Consider the following 19263-nt stretch of genomic DNA (forward strand, 5'->3'; position numbering starts at 1 on the left):
TGAACACCAATAAAAAATAAATTTAATAAATAAATAAATAAATAAATGACAAAAAAATAAAAAATACAATAAAATAAAAAAATACAATAAAATAAAACATAAAACATTTCTCAGAATCATGGATGTTGGATGTGCAAGATCAAGATGTTAACAAGGCAGGTTTTATTCTGAGGCCTTTTCTCTTTCCTGTGGACAACCACCACATTGCTGTGTGCTCACTGAATCTCTGTGTAACTTTGGAGAGAGAGAGTACTTTCTCGGATGTCTCTTAAGGGAACTAATCCTGTCATAAGAGCTCCTCCCTCAGGGCGTAATTACCCCACAGAGGCTCCATCTCCAAAAACCACACATGAGGGGTTATGACTTTCACATACAAATTTTGAGGGGGACACAAATCAGTCTATATAGCAAGGCACCACATGCAATTTCTTAAGTATAATCAGGACTCATAATTTTCTGAATAATAATTTTCTAACTATCCCTTAAATTTTTGTATTCTCTGTTACTAAGAATAAGAGAAAATGAAATATTGAGAAATATTTGAACTACTCTACTAAAACCATTATATGGATATTTACAAACACATACCCAGGGACACACATAACCACAGTTTTTAAAAAATTGTTCTAAAAACAATTTGTAGTGGAAATTTACCTTGTTTAAGATGTACTGTTGTTACGACTTTAAAATTTTGTACTTGATATCTTTAAAAGAACATTAACCCCCAGAGTCAATACATCTGTTAGGAAATATTTTGTTTTACAGGCAGGAATTATTTCATATTATGAATAAAAATACTTATTTTAATATGCTGCATTAAAAAGATTTTGAAGAGTTATATCAAGAATGGAATAACATTGAGGGGAAAATAAGAGTGATGTGAAAAATGAATATTTCTTTATTTTGATTTTCTTCTTTCTTATAAAATTTGACCTTTGTTATATTAATTAATATTGTTTTCATTATATTATTTCAATTACTAAGTCAATGGACAATTACCTGAAATTGTTTTGTTTTCTAATCATCTTAAAACAATCAAACAAAACAAAACAACCACCTTTACATGAATTTTGCTCACTGGCATATTGTGTCACTAATTTTTTAATTCAATGCGTAATATTTTACCACCACTATAGAAGGAACAAATTGAATTACAGTCATAGAAACTCAGTCTTGCTATTGTTCAATTATCAAATATTTTATTATTCTACTAATTCTAACACCTACCATGTTCTGGGTAGAGGTGAGGTTACCGAGGCATTAATATTGGTTTCTAGGAACTTTAAAGTTAAGTGATTCACTCTTTTCCTCAAAACAATCTCATTGTTTCTCCATTAGACTCAAATTGTGTCTTACAGTTTTATTCAGTGACTAATTATGCTATTTACTACAATAAATCTCTGACAGTGGTGAAAATAAAAGCCTAATTTAGAGTACAAAAACAATGGACATTGTGGTCATGACCACTGACTTTTACTCAAAAGTCGATTCCAGCTAATTACAATGCTTGGAAAGTTGCACAAGGGACCAATGACAACTTAATTCTCTTCAGGTTCTTCCCATTAATAACCCAAATGTCCACCAGTACAACTGTCATCCTCCTAAGAAAAGACTTTAGAATGCAGCAAACAAGATGAAAGCAATAATAACTATAAAGTGCTTAGCACAGTGTTGGGTAGAAAATCAATGTTCAAAAATTGCTAGCTAATGATAATAAGAGTATTATACTACCAGCTTTTATGAGGACCCTGGTTCAAGATCAGAGAATACACAATACTAAAAATTAAAGAGATTCTAACATGTAATATATCTGAAAATGGTACCTGTCTAGTAAATAACCATTTATTGAATGAGCACATGAGTAAATGCTCTTCAGAATATAGAACTGTGTATCTGAGCAAAAGAGGAGGCACAGAAAATGAATATTTTGTATAATGACCATTTTGAAAGGCTGCTCTAACTTGGGTGAGCTAAGTCCAGATAACATCATAGGGACCGTACAAAATCTGCACCATGCCAGGCCTGCAAGTCCAATATCATCAGGACAGCTCCTTAGCAGTAAAAATATAAAAATAACTTATCAAATAAAAATCTGGATAAAAAATGTGACTAACTTTTTTTTAAAATTTTTTTAATTTTTTATTTATGATAGAGAGAGAGAGGCAGAGACACAGGCAGAGGGAGAAGCAGGCTCCATGCACCGGGAGCCCGACGTGGGGTTCGATCCCCGGTCTCCAGGATCGCGCCCTGGGCCAAAGGCAAGCACCAAACCGCTGCGCCACCGAGGGATCCCCTGTGACTCACTTTTATTATATTTTTTTCCCTATAGAATATACTAAGCCAAATTGAGGGAGGGAGAGTGTAAATCCTGAGATCCTGCATTAAATGCCTCTGATATAATAAATATTATTTATTTGATTTCTATATTAGCTAAATTCTATAGAATATATATATATATATAAAATTTTAGAACCAGGCTTGGCAGCATTATAATTAGAGAGAAAACAAGATTTTCTAAATTATATCTCTAAAAAGATTATGTTCTTTGTCATCCCTTCACTAGATTTGCACTGGCTATTTAAAGTTTTATCCTTCTGTATATATAACTATTTTAACTTTATGTTTTCCAAGCATCCTTAAAAGTGTACTTCTGCAATGTCCTCAGGGAAATTTTGTTCTAATTGCATTTTTAAATTATTATATATGTATGCTGAGTAGGACTTTCAGCTACTGTCTCTGCCTATTAGGTAATTCTACCTTGAAGTTTGAAATAATTTGTTATTATACACTGTTTTAAAAATCCCATGACAACAATACAGCCATTAATATGTGTAGCTATGATTATTTATTCATATATAATGTCTATCACAGATGAGTTAATGATACAATAAGCTAGTCACTAACTCAATGTTAAACCAAAGATCCAAGTCTGCTGCTGTGGTCAACTTCCCTTTACAATGTCTTTTCTTTCTTTCTTTCTTTCTTTCTTTCTTTCTTTCTTTCTTTCTTTCTTTCTTTCTTTCTTTCTTTCTCTTTCTTTCTTTCTTTCTTTCTCTTTCTTTCTTTCTTTCTCTTTCTTTCTTTCTTTCTTTCTTTCTTTCTTTCTTTCTTTCTTTCTTCTTTCTTTCATTCTTCCTTTTCTTTTTCTTAAGATTTTATTTATTTATACATGAGAGACACACAGAGAGGCAGAGGCCTAGGCAGAGGGAGAAGCAGGCTCCATGCAGGGAGCCCGATGTGGGACTCCATCCCAGGACCCGGGGATCATGTTCTGAGCCAAAGGCAGATGCTCAATCACTGAGCCACCCAAGTGCCCCTACAATGTCCTTATGAGGAGTGCCTGTGTAGCTTAGTCAGCTGAGTATCTGACTCTTGGTTTCAGCTCAGGTTGTGATCTCATGGGTCATGGGATCAAGCTCCGAATTGGTGTTGTGTTCGGCATGGAGTCTGCTTGGGATTCTCTCTCCCTCTTCCTCTGCCCCTCCTGCCTGTGTTCTCAATCTCTCTCTCAAATAAATAATCTTTTTAAAAAATAAAATGTCTTTCTGAAAGTGTTATTTCAGCATTATGTAAGTAAAAGTAAGCTGAGTTTACAGAATTATATACAAAATTATGTTAACTCTAATGGGAGGCTTCAGTCTTGATAAAAGTTATTAAGCTGTATATATAAAACTTCATGGATACCAAGGCCTATAATTTTCTGGATTTGTTAGCCACAGAGCCTTCTCCGTCCCTCTATTTTAAAAATAGAATGTAACATAATATCTTACACAGAATTTAAAGACATAAAACAGATAAGACTCTGGATGAAGCAAATGAATAGATCCTCTTCTATCCATCCCTGCTGAGCCATATGTGGGACATTCCTATACCCCTTTCTGTGAAACCCAGGGCTCCATAGAAAACTGCAGAGAATATGTCTTTTCTAGAATCTAATGTGGTAAACTAATGACAATGTTGGGGAATCTCTGGTACAATATTCATTGTGTTCAATAGGTAGATCTGGATAGAAAACTGGATAGAAAACTCCAAAGTGTTCTTTAATAATCTTTATTGGAAATGGTAACAAAAGTGCAATGTCACAAGAGTTCATGTATCAGGCCCTCTCTGTTCCTGGACACAAATGCATTAATAGGAGATTCCAATAAATTGTACAGAATATAACATAGCTGTGTGATACCAATTTTGTTCAATTTGGCTCATCATTCAAATACCTCCTCATTGTAGATCTATGCCACTTTTGAAGACTTTTTAAAAAACAACTGTAATATATATATATTCTATTTCTTAGTATCCTGCTGCTTTTAAAAAATAATGTGACATTTGTCCTGGGAGGAAACAAAGGCAGGGACTTGTTTTATTTGTGACCAGTTTCTCTGTCAGGATTTATTTTTCTCTCTCTTCCTTCCTGCCCACTCATCTTTTCTGTTTCTGTCCCTTTCCCTCTACCTTATTCCGAAAGAAGTAGTGAAGTTTATAGGAAATGTGCATCTGTCTATAAACTACCACCACCTCAGATGTTTTTAGTTCCCTTAGATACCTGTGCAATGAAACACACCAGTCTAAATCCTTCCCCACTTCTGTACATACAGCATTCTATGTATCCTGGAACTTTATAAGTAATCCTATTTTAAGATTCTGGACATTTTCAATGGAAGCTCTTATCACACATATTAATATTTATTTTTTCCTAAGAAGATTCAACTTGCATAAGTTCTTTATCCTTCTATTTCAAATTAACAAAAACAAAAGCTTTTTTAATATCCTAGATCCAGGTCAATGATTCTAAAACTAAAACTACCTGGATTTAAGATCAATCTAGCATAGTTTAAAGTATTTTTCAGTTTATTTAACATGTTTTGCTGAAATATCCTTATTTTTTTTCCAGCAGATTGTACCTTTGTCAAAAACCAAATGGCCATATTTGCACAGATTTATTTCTGGGTCTCTATTCAATTCCACTGATTTAGGTGTCTGTTCTTTTAGCAATACCACACAACTGTGATTCTTGTTGCTTTATGAATTCTGAAATGGACTATTGCAACATGCATCACAACTGAATGCCTATGAAAGCCCATTAGAGTTAAAACAATTTTATGTGTAACTGAGAAAATAGGCTAGACTTGGTTTTACATAATTTTTGACATTGTTTTGGCTATTCTAGTCTCTTTGTCTTTCCATAGAATTAGCTTGTAAATATCCATCAACAACAATTAAAAAAAAAAAAGCCTGCTAGAATTCTGAGATTGTATTGAACCTATACACCACATTAGGCAGAAAAGATATCTTAATTATACTAAGTCCTCCAATTCATGAACATGGTATATATTTGCATTTATTTAGGTCTTATTTTATTTCTTTCATTCATGTTTTGTGATCTTAGCATACAAAATCTGTTCCTATTCCATTAGATGTATATTAATTGCATCATGGTCTGCTGCTTTTAAAAAAATATACTGATTTCTAATTTTGCAGTGCATTGCTGGTATATAGAAACAAATTATTTCTTACCTGCAAACTTGTAAAATTCACTTATTAGTTGTGGGTATTTTTGTAGAACTGTATTCATTAAAATAGAAAATCATATCCTCTGAAGAGAGTTTATTTTAGTTCTTTCCCAAACTGTATGTATACGCCTTTTATTTATTTTGTAACACTTAGAACTTTACTTAAAAAATGATTTTGAATAGGAATGATGCGATAAGATGCCTTTGCCTTTTGTCTTATCTTAGAGGGGAAAAACTTCAATCCTTCACGGCTAAGTTAGATGTTAGCGTAGGCTTTCTGATGTCCTGATAAGTCTTTTTTTTTTTTTGATGTCCTGATAAGTCTAACTGAAACAGTATATGGAATTTTCTTCTATTCTTAGCTTGCTGAGATTTTTTTTTGTTAAAATGAATTTATTTACTTATTATGATGAATCACATTGATTGATTTTCCAAAGTCGAGCCAGGCTTACATACCTGGAATAAAACCCACTTGGGCAGGTTGTATTATCCTTTTTTATGTATGCAAATTTGATTTGCTAATGTTAGGTGGATAATATTTTTTTGCAGCTCTATTCATGAGGGATGTTGATTTGTAGTTTTCTTTTTCAGCAATGTGTTTGTCTGGTTTGAGGATTACAGATTCCATCCTGGTCTCATGAAAATAAATTGGGTAGTTTTCATTCTCTTCTGTTTTTGGGGGAAAAATTGTGTAGTACTGATATTGTACATATCTGAATTATTTGGTAGAATTTATTATTTAAAACATCTAGGTCTTAAATTTCTTTTTTGGGGAGAAGTTTTATAATTAAGAATCCAATTTAATTTGTAGATATAAGATTATTCACATAATCTATTCTTCATAAGTGAGTTTTGATAATCTTTCAAAAATGTGTTCATTTCATCTAAGTTTTCAAATTTATGGGCATAGGCTTTTTCATACTATTCCTTACTATCCTTTTGATGTTTGTGGAGTCTTACAATGACATATCCTTCTTTGGTGACATTGGTAATGTATCTGATTTTTCTTGGTCATTCTGACAAGATATTTATCAATATTATTCATATTTTAAAATATCAATCTTTAGTCTCATTTTCATTGATTTTTTTCTATTATTTTTGAGCTTCCTTTCATTGACTTTTGCTCTATTTCCTGCCCTCTAGTTTCTTTGCATTTAGTTTTATCTTCCTTTCTAATTTCTTTTTTTAAAAGATCTTATTTATTTATTTATGAGACATACAGAGAAAGAGGCAAAGACACAGGCAGAGGGAGAAGCAGGCTCCATGCAGGGAGCCCAACGTGGGACTCGATCCTAGGTCTCTAGGATCAGGCCCTGGGCTGAAGGTGGCGCTAAACCGCTGAGCCACCTGGGCTGCCCCCCTTTTCTAACTTCTTATGGTAAAAGCATAGATTATTGGTTTTAGATCTTATTTTCTAAATTAAGCTTTCAACGATAGGAAGTTTTTCTCTAAGTACTACTTTAGTTACATCCCATACATTTTGATATACTTTTAAAATTCTTTCATATAAAATATTTGAAACTTGTCTTTAAACTTTCTTTTCAAAGTTCATTTAATTTCACTTGGTTGTGGTTTTTCCAGATGTCTTTGTTATCAGTTTCTAGTTTTATTCCATTACGGTTCAAGAATATACTTGCTATGGTATTATTTTAAATTTGTGGTAATCTGTTTTATGGTCCATATTATGGCCCAGTATGGTGAATCTTTCATGTGGACTTGGAAACATAATGTATTCTGTGTATAGTGTATTCTCTCATCCCCCCTCCACAGTGGAGTCTGTGAGCTCTTTCCAATCTTTTGTGTATAAGCCTGTTGGGGTTTATGAGGAAAGATACAGATTGCAAAAAAGTTACTGATTCTGCCCTGATCTGTAGTCCATAAGGGCTCCCCTTGTCCTTATTTCCCATAGTTGGTCTTCATTAGTTTGTCAGCTATACTTGGTGACAACTCTGTGTCCTAGGACAGAAAGTCTTGTGATTTATTTACCTTCATTGTCTAAAACAGGCACTTGTAAGATTTATTTTAAAAGTAAATTCAGGGGATCCCTGGGTAGTTCAGTGGTTTGGCACCTACCTTCGACCCAGGGTGTGATCCTGGAGACCTGGGATCGAGTCCCATGTCGGGCTCCCTGCATGGAGCCTGCTTCTCCCTCTGCCTGTGTCTCTGCTTCTTTCTCTCTCTCTGTGTCTCTCATGAATAAATAAAATAAAATCTTTAAAAAATTATAAAAGTATATTCACTGCCTATCCTATATTAAATCGAACAAATGTCATTTGCAACACAAAATCCACATGATGTCCAATGATTATGAAGACACAAAATACTATCAATTTGTGTATAGCTGGAAACTTTGTATTTATTTATAGTTTCTATAAAATGAGATTAAATTATAATCCCAAGATAAACAATAAGAAAATTAAAGTCAATTTATGCTTTGTTATATTTTTGCTTAACTGCATAACAAAAAAATCCATAAACACGTGAAGGAAGCAATAAAATAAATGAATATACCCTTAATGAAATGTACAATCATGAGGAAATAAAGCAAATAGAAAACAGAAAAGGAATTGCCTGCTTTCATCTACCATTCCACATCTGGGAGCAAAAGCCTCATGGAGAATCTCATGCCACAGTTTAACAACAGTGACCTTTGCAATCGGGCTTCATATTTCAGATATTTAACACGACATTATAACATGACTATCAGAAGAGAACAGATTTTGGAGTCAGATAGATTTGGCTCCAATTCTGACATTTAACTCCATCAGTTAACCAAAAGTTGCTTTGAGGATAATGAAAGAGTTAGACTTTCTAAGAAAAGAAACATATTAAAATATTTCATGATCGTTTCTAGATAGCATGGAAATTAATGGCCTAATTAGCTCAAACTGTTAATAGATACTCAGAACAAAAAAAAATCCACTGTGATCATGTGTTTGCAATTATTTTGGTTAAATCTGGAAAGCAAGCAACATATTCTTTGGCATGAAATCCTAATTTAGTGAAAAAGAATTTCTTTCTTTTCTTTCTTTCTTTCTTTCTTCTTTCTTTCTTTCTTTCTTTCTTTCTTTCTTTCTTTTTTCTTTTCTTTTCTTTTCTTTTCTTTTCTTTTCTTTTCTTTCCTTTTCTTTTCTTTCTTTCTTAAATTTTCAGCCAGATACAATTGGGATCTAATTCTAGCCACATACTTACAAGAAAACGAAATATTGTAAATCTCTAACCTGATATAAGCTACATATTCTTCACCCACAAAAGGTAATTAAAAATATCTTTCAGAACTATCACAAATAATGCATGCAGAATGCCTAAATCTCTATTATTTCTATCATCATCACCTTCACTTTTGATACTATTTTTGTTTTCTTTTTTGTTTTTGTTGTTTCTTATTTATTTATTTATGATAGACACAGAGTGAGAGAGCGAGCAGAGACACAGAGGGAGAAGCAGGCTCCATGCCTGGAGCCCGATGCGGGACTCGATCCCCGGACTCGAGGATCGCGCCCTGGTCCAAAGGCAGGCGCCAAACCGCTGAGCCACCCAGGGATCCCCGTTGTTGTTGTTTCTTAAGTGACTTCTAAATTCAATTTAGTTTTCAATTTCAGCTTTCCAAAATAATTGCCAGGAATAAATTGGATTTCAAGTACTCTGACATTGCTATTATCAAATATTAAACAGCTATATAGCTGACTGGAGGTCATATGATAGTCCATATTTAGCTTTTATGCTGCCAACATAAGCATTGATATTCCATGGTCAGAGATGTTCTTATATCTTTAGACTATTTGAAACCTTTTTTACTTCTGTTAATTATTTACTGCTCATTTATTGATTTGCCTTTCCATAATAAGAACTAGAAAAAAGTCACCCAGGTTTAAGCTCATTCTATTTAACTTTATTTTCTTTAACAGCTTGATTGAGGTATAATTGATATACAAACGCTGCACATATTTAATATATACAATGTGATGAATCTGGACATATGCATACACCCATGATAGCATCACCACAGTCAAATTAATACATATTTTCATCACCTCCAAAAGGTGTGTTAATTCTAATTAACACTCTGACTTTCATAAACAATATAATGAAGGTAAGGAATATTTATTGGAAAGAGATTTTACTTGAAATGATATGTCAGTTTCTGCCATGATGCTTTCTAATATAAAATCAAATGATGGAATTTATTTTCAGGTATTTTTTTTTAATCTGTTAATAGTGAGGGGGAAAAAAATCAATGCTCATGTTTTCTAGTTCTCTGTTACCAAATGAGAATTTTTTGTTAAATACCAGATCTTTAAGTACAAATACAGTAACCTTCAGAGAAACAACACAGACCTACTGTCTTTCCAAGTATAGTTAAAATAAATCGTCAACAAATATCTTCAATAGCTATTTCTTTGCCTTTGGTTTTCAATCTAATCTTGACTCAATCCAACTGTTAATTTCCCATTCTGTTTTCTGATAATAACAAAATACCTATATTTCTCATTCTGCCTGCCACTGGTCACTGATTGACTTCTTTTTGGCTCCCTTGGACAGGTTCTTTGTGTAATCCATGGTTTACGTATCAGTGAATTGTGGGGAAATATGAGGAAAAACTTGTTCAACTACATGTTAATTCTTGGTCTTTAGTCTTCCTAAAATCAGCCTCATTCTCCTGAGCATCTCATCTTTCACATTTAAAGCATTTTAGCTTTTCTATACTTGATGAGGTTTGTTTTCTCCATGCAGGATGCTGCCATATTTGGTACACAACATAAACTCAGTGCAATGTGAGTCTCTTTGCTTTCCAGAGGACTTTCAAAAAAAAAAAAAAAAACAATAAACAGAAATATTTTCCGTATTGTCACTGTAAGTTTAGTCTATGGGGAGCATTTCACATTGTTTTTAAAGTTATTTCAAAATATTGAAACAAATAACCATCAGGAATAATCATTTAGGGAAAAATATTCTTATTACTATAAGCCAAAGCATAGTTCTGATTCTAGTTCTAATCAATTTTATTTCACCCAAGAAACTAGTCATCCACATATTATGGTACATGAGTTTCATCAGAAGAAGGAATTCCATTGCTATATTTCACTATTAGAACAATGACAATTTAGCTATTTTTCAAGTAAGCACAGTTTTCACAAAGATATATAAAAATAAACTGGAGGGTATTATGCTGAGTGGAGTAAGTCAATCGGAGAAGGACAAACATTCTATGGTCTCTGATGTATATTCATACAGGGAATATAAAAAATATTGAAAGGGATTATAGGGGAAAGGAGAGAAAATTAGTGGGAAAAATCAGAGAGGGAGACAGAACATGAGAGACTCCTAACTCTGAGAAACGAACAAAGGGTAGTGGAAGGGAGGTGGGTGGGTGGTTGGGGTCACTGGGTGACGGGCACTGAGGGGGGCACTTGACAAGATGAGCAGTGGGTGTTATGCTATATGTTGGCAAATTGAACTCCAATAAAAATACACAAAAATTAAAAAATAAAAATAAGTATTTCAAGGAACATTTATCTAAATGAAAAAAAAAAGTATTACCCGATCTTTGGCTGAACCACAAGATCAAGAAAAACATCACAAAGCAGGAAGAACAAAGAGCTATGTGCAACACAGAATGATGGACCACATTGTTAACTATTATATATTCCCAACAAAATACTTCTTTATCCATCATTTTTAGAAAGTGTCACTCTGCCTTTTGTTTCTTAACCAGCTAAATAAATCACTGACCATTTCATCCAGACAACTATCTATTCATCCCTTCATCCTCCTATTTATAAATCTATCTATTCACATTTAACTGGTTATTTTCCATAAGTCCTCATGCTAAAGCTGAGGGAGAGTCAAAGATGGTTAATGTAGAATTGATTGGTTTACCATCCAGTTGAGTAAAGGGATTTTTTTTCTGTGTAAGAAAGTAAACAGAGTCACAATGATCTTAATTCAAACCTCATCTCTGCTAGCTACTAGCTAGGAGTTATTTGTACTTTCCTTAAGCTCCCTTGCTTAAATTTACTTATTTGTAAAATGAAGATAATAAAATCTACACTCTATGGTTGTAGGATGTTTAAAAGTGATTATCACACAATCTGCTTTTTTTTCCCCTCAGAAATGGCCACTATCATGATTCAGGGGATAAGAAAAAACAGTTACACAAATGAGAGCTAAGAAATTATCACACAGTATTGATGAATACTGTGGACATCTGCATACAGGGACATCAGCAGAGTAGAGTGATGTAGAAAGAAAGCATGGAATGAATTTAAAAAAATTTTTAAGGTAATATTGAATGCTAGGGAAAAAAAAAATGAATGATCTGAGTATTTCTGTCCATTGGCCCTTCCCAGAAACCTGTGAGAAAGTATGACTGGGTTAAGTTATTTTTTATTTAATGCTGTTCATGCCTGGGAGCAATGGCATGATATAAATAAGTGAAAGAAATGGGATATACAGACAGATTCAGAGATAGATTCGGAACTAGAGATAGAGAGATATAGGGATATAGGCATATATTTGAGCATAATTCAAAGATACTGAGGGTTTGGCTCCAGACCTCTGCAATAAAGTGAATGACAATAAAATGATCTAAATGAATGTTTTGGCTTCTTAGTGCATATAAAAGTTTGTTTATACTATATTATAATCTGTTAAATATGCAATAGCATTATGTCTAAAAAAAAGTATACACCGTAACTTAAAAAAAGACTTTATTGCTGAAGAAGCTGCTAACCATCACCTAAGCCTTCAGCAAGTTGTAATCTTTTAGGCTGTGGAAGGTCTTGCCTCAATGTTAATGGCTGTTGACAGATTAAGGTTGTGGTGTTCAAGTTTGGGGTGGCTTATGGCAATTTCCTAAAATAAGACAATAATGAAGTTTGCTGCATCAATTGACTTTCCTTTTACAAATGATTTCTCTGTAGCATGCAATGCTGTTTGATAGCATTTTCCCTATAGTAGAACTTCTTTTTCAAATTGGGAGTCACTCCTTTCAAACTCCACTGCTGCTTTATCAACTAAGTTTATGTAATCTAAATCCTTTGTGTCATTTCAACAATCTTCACAGTCTTCATCAGAGATATATTCCTGCTCAAGAAACTACTTTCTTTGCTTATTGAAGCTTCTCATCATTTAAAATTTGAACATGAGATTGAAGCAATTCAGTCACATCTTCAGGTTCCACTTCTACTTCTAGTTCTCCTGCTATTTCTCCCACACCTGCTGTTACTTCCTCCAAGGCAGTCTTGAACCAAGGCAGTCAAAGTCACTCCTGAGGTTTGGAATCAACTTCTTCCAAACTCCTGTTCATGTTGGTATTTTGATGACTTCCCAAATGTTCTTTATGGTATCTAGAATTGTGAGTTCTTTTCAGAAGGTTTTCATATGACCTTGCTCAGGTCCATCAGAGAAATCATGGACTATGACTTGAAAGTCAAAATTTAGAAAGTCAAAATGACTCCTTGAGCCATAGGCTGTAGAATGGATTGTGGTAACAGGCATGAAAACAACATTAATCTCATTGTACATCTCCGTCAGAGCTCTTGGGTGCATTGTCAATGAGGAGTAATATTTTGAAAGGATTTTTTTTTCCTGAATAGTTCCCAACCATAGGCTTAAAATATGTAAACCATTTTGTAAGCAAGTATGCTGTCATCCAGGCTTTGTGGTTCTATTTCCAGAGTATGGACAGAAGAGATTGAACATAAGTTTTAAGGACCCTGGGATTTTCAGAATGGTAAATGAACACTTGTTTCATCTTAAAGTTCCCTTCTGCATTGGCCTCTAAGAAGTCAGCCTGTTCTTTGAAATTTGGAAGCTAGGTAGGCATTAACTTCTCCTTGCTAATTATAGAAATCCTAGATGGCATCTTCTTCCCATATATGGCTGTTTTGTCTACACTGAAAATTTGTTGTTTTGTGCAGCCACCTTCATTATCTTAACTAGATCTCCTGGATAATTTACTGCACTTTCTATGTCAGCACTTGTGGCTTCACCTTGCACTTTTGTGTTATACAGATGGCTTCTTTCCTTCAACCTCATGAACCACCTCTGCTAGTTTCACACTTTTCTATTGCAGCTTGCTCACCTCTCAGCCTTTGTAGAACTAAAGAGAGTTAGGGCTTTGCTCTGTACTAGGCTTTGGTCTAAGGGAATGTAGCTGGTTTCATCTATCCAGACAGCACTAAAACTTTCTCCTTATCAGTAATAAAGCTATTTCCCTTTCTTCTCATTCATGTGTTCACTGGAGTAGCACTTTTAATTTTCTTCAAGAATTTTTCCTTGGGATGCCTGGGTGGCTCAGTCAGTGAAATTTCTGCCTTTGGCTCAGGTCATGGTCCCAGGGTCCAGGGATCAAGCCCCATGTTGGGCTCCCTGCTCAGTGGGGAGCCTGCTTCTCCCTCTCCCTCTGCCCCTGCTTGTGTCTCTCTCTCTCTCTCTCTCTCTCTCTCTCTCTCTCTCTCTCTCGATCTCAGATTAATGGATAAAATCTTGGGGGAAAAAATCAGAACTTGTCCTTTACATCCACAAGTTGGCTAACTGTTTTGTGCAAGAGGCCTAGCTTTTTGCCCATCTTAGACTTTGACCTGTCTCCCTCACTAAGCTTAATTATTTCTAGCTTTTGATTTAAATGAGAGATATGTGGGGCACCTGACTGGCTCAGTCAGTAGAGTATGCGACTCTTGATCTTGAGGTTGTGAGTTCCAGCCCTGTGTTGGGTATAGAGATTACTTAAAAAAAATAAAATATTGGGATCCCTGGGTGGCGCAGCGGTTTGGCGCCTGCCTTTGGCCCAGGGCGCGATCCTGGAGACCCGGGATCGAATCCCACATCAGGCTCCCGGTGCATGGAGCCTGCTTCTCCCTCTGCCTGTGTCTCTGCCTCTCTCTCTCTCTCTCTGTGACTATCATAAATAAATAAAAATTAAAAAACAATTAAAAAAATAAATAAATAAATAAAATATTTTAAAAATAAATAAAATGAGAGGCATGTTACTTTTCCTTTTCCTTTCACTTGAACAGCTAGTGGTTGGTTCAGGGTTATTAGGTGGCCTAATTTTAATATTGTTGTTTCAAGGAGGAGGGAGACCTGAGGAGAAGGAGAGAGACAGGAATGGCTGTTTGGTGGAACAATCAGAACAGACACATTTATCAGTTAAGTTCACCATCTTAGATGGATACAACTAGTGATGCCCCAACACAATTACAATAGTAGCATCAAAGGTCACTGATCACCTATCACCATAACAAATATAATAATAGTGAGAAAGTTTAAAATATTGCAATGACCAAAATGTAACACAGAGACCTGAAGCGAACAAATGTTGTTGGAAAAATGGCACCAATGGAGTTGCTTAATTGAGGTTGGCTACAAATCTTCAATTTGTAAAAAAAAAACATAGTATCTGTAAAGTACAATAAAGCAAAGTGCAATAGAGCCAGGTATGACTGTATGCTTGCATACACACACCTACATACATGTTCATGTACTGTGCCCATCCCATACATGCATACATGCTACTTTGACTTAGACAACTGTGATACACTGAATATTCACTTAGAAAAGTCTGAATACTGAGAATCTTCAAATGAAGAAGTGTTGTAAACCTTTGCTGGTATTGTTTCTGATGAACATAAAATGTACAATTCTTTATTTTTCAAGTAGTAAATGATGGTAATTACTTCTCTAGGATTCTCATGTTACATATGAAAGAACCAGAAAATAAGCACAAAAATATAAAGAAAGCAGAGACGTCAATTGGGAAGAGATCTATATGATATCATTTTTATGTAGAACCTTATAAAAAACAAACAGCAAAACAACAAACCACTGACCTCATGGACACAGAGAACAGATTGGTAATTGCCAGATGTTGGGATGAGTGAAATGGGGGAAGGAGGTAAAAAAAGAACAAACTTCCATTTATAAAATTAATATTTCCTAGAAATGTAATATACAGCAAGGTGACTATAATAATATTGTATTCTATATTTGAAAGTTGTTACGAAATATTTAAAAAAAACACAAGGTCAACCATTAAATATCTCTTACCATAATGCATTTAGAGCTACCTGTTATAACCTATCAACTTCAGTGAAAATATTTAAAGTTTATTATATAATTTACTTGAGCTGTTATTTAAAAATGGAAAATCCAAAAACAGAAAAATATTTAGTTCCAGGGGGTGGTCTCCGAATCCAATGGAAAATGTGTAGAATGTAAAGTTAGAGAAATCTGGAAATCCAAATTACCGCTTGCCTGAGTCACTGTGCATAAGTTACCTTATCACTTTCAGTTTATAAGGAGCAAGATAGTGGTTCTGAGAAAAGCACAGGCTTTTGGATTCATATCTGGCTCTTCTATTTATTAGAAGAATGGCCTTGGACATGTAACTTAATCTTTCTAGAGTAAAATGTGAATAGCATCACACTAATGATTAGTGTGAGGCCAAACTCACTAAACTCATTAGTGTGATGCTAGGAACTGTAACAAACCTCAACATTTCAACATCTTAATGCACTAGAAGTTTATTTTTCTCTTAAGTAACAATTCAGCCAGATGCTCCTGGAGGGCAGACAGTTTTCCTACATGCAGTCCATGCACTCAGGCTCCTTCAGTCTTGTGGCTCCACTAGCATCCATGGTTTTGGCAGCCAGTCAGGAAAAGAAATCCTGAAGAAAGTACATTCCATTTTCAAAAGATTTGGCCCAGAGCAGAACCTGTCATTTCCACTAAGACTCTGTTTATGACAAAATGCCACATGGTCACACCCAGACGCAAGGAAGCTGGGAATGACAGGCCTAGCCTGGGCACTCACTGTCACCATGGTTTTCTATTATGGAATTTGGTACATAAATTGTGGCAAACAGCTAGTTGCTTTCCAATCTTGATCTTTTATGGCTGATAGAAGGTTCAGGGATCACATATGTAAGGCAGCAGCCCTATACATGTCACACCATGAGCAACAAATAAATGACATCTGCTAATTACTAATTCCTCCAAGTTTGCTTGAGATTTTCCTGGCTGTAGCACTGAAGATCTGTGCTCCAGGAAGCCATAGAGCTCTAGGCAACCTGGCACATTTGTCTAGGACTATCTCAGTTTTAAAACTAAAGTCTCACATTCTGGGAGCCCCTCCAACGACAGGCAAAATAGAACCAATTATCCTACTACTAATGCTAAAATAATTGTCATTATAGCATTGATTAAATGCTTTTTATTTACATTTGCCCAGTATGTATGTACATATATATATATGTATATATTTATATATACATAAAGTAAAAGTGGTTTTGCTGCTATGAATAAAATGGAATATAGAAAAATACTGTACAAAAAAATTCCTATTTTGAAAATGATTTGCTGCAGATGACCTAAGGATATGTTTGAGATGTTTGCAAAAGTGATAATTGTCTTCAAATGCAAAAAGGCAGGCATGTGCACGTGTTAGATATACTTTGATGGGTTCCAGAGGGCTGAACTGAGACCTACAGGTAGAAGATTTGAGACATAAATGACAGCTTAATATAAAGAATTTTTAAAAAACAGATCTGTTCAATCAGAAAACAGACTAATGTAGCAGTCCCAAGGCAGTTTTGAAAAGCAAAATACACATGGTAACCGCAACCCAGAAGGCTTACATTATCATTTAACATACTTTAAATGCAACATTATCCTGACTCCTTTGAATGGAAAAGTCAGCCTTTTAAAACTGATCCTGGTTCTCAGGCAAAATAGATTTTGAGGCCATTTTAGCAATAGAATAAGGGTACTATACACTATGATGACAGGTAAAGAGGAGGTTTTCTCTAAGGCCCCCAGACGTGCTGCAACTAGAACTTTCTCTTTCTTTGACAGAAATAGCATGCCAATTAACAAATACTATTTTTTTTTTTTATTAAGTAACCAAAGGTTGGAATTGGTACTTTTGCGTTTGGCAAATCCAAAGATAAAGAGATAGTCCCAAGATCTGGAAAGGGGAGAATGAATCAAATAGTGAAAACCAATATATTAGTAATCCTGCATAACTGGGATGTAAGGGCCTGTGATTTTGAAATGAGGCTCCCTTTTAGGGGTCAACAAGGAATACCCTGGCCTTGTGAAACGGTAAATTTCAATCACTTGTTCATCAAATATATATGGTGTGTCGACGATGTGACAGGCAATGTATTTTTATACTAGGCTTACTCAAGCAGAAATCACGGAAGAATATCAGAAGATAGTTCAGGAGTTTCTTTCATGGGACAAGACACTTTCGAAATCTAAGGTCTTATGATTCTCAGTATACTCATGGGATTTCCTTCTCATTATAATGTATTGCATTATAGTGAATAATATTCCAATAACATACTATATACCTTCCCATGATTCCCAAGAAGACAGTACTCAACACACTTTTTGATAAGTTAATGAGTGCTGTTTGGATGAATGATATGACCTCTAGAGACGCAAGATAAAGAATTAACAACCAAATAGATTAAATTTTAGTAATTGTGCAAATAACTTTAAAAAATAAGGTATCTATTAAATTCTATTTGGCTCACAAAATATTAATTTATCCTAGGACACCAGGGTTTTTACTTTCTAATTAGTTCATCCTCCCTACTTTCCCATATGACTAAAGATGGTACAAGAAGAAATAGAAAACCTGAAAAGGCCAATAACCAGGGAGGAAATTGAAGCAGTTATCAGAAACCTCCCAAGACACAAAAGTCCAGGGCCAGATGGCTTCCCAGGGAAATTCTATCAAACGTTTAAAGAAGAAACAATACCTATTCTACTAAAGCTGTTCCGAAAGATAGAAAGGGATGGAATACTTCCAAGATCATTCTATGAGGCCAGCATCATCTTAATTCTAAAACCAGACAAAGACCCCACCAAAAAGGAGAATTATTGAACAATATTCCTGATGAACACAGATGCAAAAATTCTCAGCAAGATACTAGCCAATAGGATCCAACAATACAGTAAGAAGATTATTCACCATGACCAAGTGGGATTAATCCCTGGGATGCAAGGCTGGTTCAACACCCGTAAAGCAATCAATGTGATAGATCATATCAACAAGAGAAAAAAACAAGAACCATATGATCCTTTCCATAGCTGCAGAGAAAGCATTTGACAAAATACAGCATCCATTCCTGATTAAAACTCTTCAGAGTGTAGGGATAAAGGGATCATTCCTCAGCATCCAAAAGTCATCTACGAAAAGCCCACAGCAAATATCATTCTCAATGGGGAGACACTGGGAGCCTTTCCCCTAAGATCAGGAACACGACAGGGATGTCCACCCTCACCACTGCTATTCAACATAGTACTGGAAGTCCTAGCCTCAGCAATCAGGCAACAAAAAGAAATAAAAGGCGTTCAAATTGGCAAAGAAGAAGTCAAACTCCCTCTTTGCAGATGACATGATACTGTACATAGAAAAACCAAAAGTCTCCACCCCAAGATTGCTAGAACTCATACAGCAATTCGGCAGTGTGGAGGATACCAAATCAGTGCTCAGAAGTCAGTGGCATTTTTATACACTAACAATGAGACTGAAGAAAGAGAAGTTAAGGAGTCAATCCCATTTATAATTGCACCCAAAAGCATAAGATACCTAGGAATAAACCTAACCAAAGAGGTAAAGGATTTATACCCTAAAAACTACAGAACACTTCTGAAAGAAATTGAGGAAGACACAAAGAGATGGAAAAATATTCCATGCTCATGGATTGGAAGAATTAACATTGTGAAAATCTCAATGTTACCC

Source organism: Canis lupus, chromosome 19 (genome assembly GCF_048164855.1).
Source record: "Canis lupus baileyi chromosome 19, mCanLup2.hap1, whole genome shotgun sequence".
In the NCBI taxonomy this organism is placed as follows: domain Eukaryota; kingdom Metazoa; phylum Chordata; class Mammalia; order Carnivora; family Canidae; genus Canis; species Canis lupus.